This window comes from Penaeus monodon, chromosome 28 (genome assembly GCF_015228065.2).
Source record: "Penaeus monodon isolate SGIC_2016 chromosome 28, NSTDA_Pmon_1, whole genome shotgun sequence".
NCBI classification, from domain to species: domain Eukaryota; kingdom Metazoa; phylum Arthropoda; class Malacostraca; order Decapoda; family Penaeidae; genus Penaeus; species Penaeus monodon.
In genome coordinates, this window is record NC_051413.1 from 31,257,744 (window position 1) to 31,258,228 (window position 485).

At 40.6% G+C, this 485-nt stretch overlaps 1 non-coding gene across 1 annotated transcript; it reads left to right on the forward strand.

Annotated features, from left to right (window-relative positions):
* The first annotated feature begins 200 nt into the window (after nt 1-200).
* Nucleotides 201-282, forward strand: Trnal-aag. Its single transcript has one exon. It is a non-coding gene; the product is annotated as a tRNA-Leu (tRNA).
* Nucleotides 283-485: the final 203 nt, after the last annotated feature.

A 485-nucleotide genomic window follows, 5' to 3' on the forward strand; every position in this document is an offset into this window, starting at 1 on the left:
AGAGAGGGTATACAAATCCTGCAAAGACTGATAACAGTAAAAGGACATCACATCTCCTTACAACAGAGCACAGAGAACATCCAAAATAGACTTCCTCGAAAAAAAAACTCCTACATAATGAAACATAACCTCAATAAAACCAATTACATTATCATTAATGAACAAGATTTTAACAGCCAGGCATTCCAGAGGTATGCTGCGGTAGCGTGGCCGAGTGGTCTAAGGCGCTGGTTTAAGGCACCAGTCTCTTCGGAGGCGTGGGTTCGAATCCCACCGCTGCCACTATATTTTTCCCCGTTTTCTCTTCTTTGGTTTCTCCCTTTTCTATGTTTTTTTTTGAGAGCATGTAGTAGTTTTATTTGTTTATTCATGTAGGGCGAAATTAATCTGTATGGCAAGAGTCTGAAGTTAGGTGAAGGGATAGTTGCCATGTCGCTCTAGATGGGATTATTGTTGATAGCTTTGCATGGGAATTGGAAATGGTA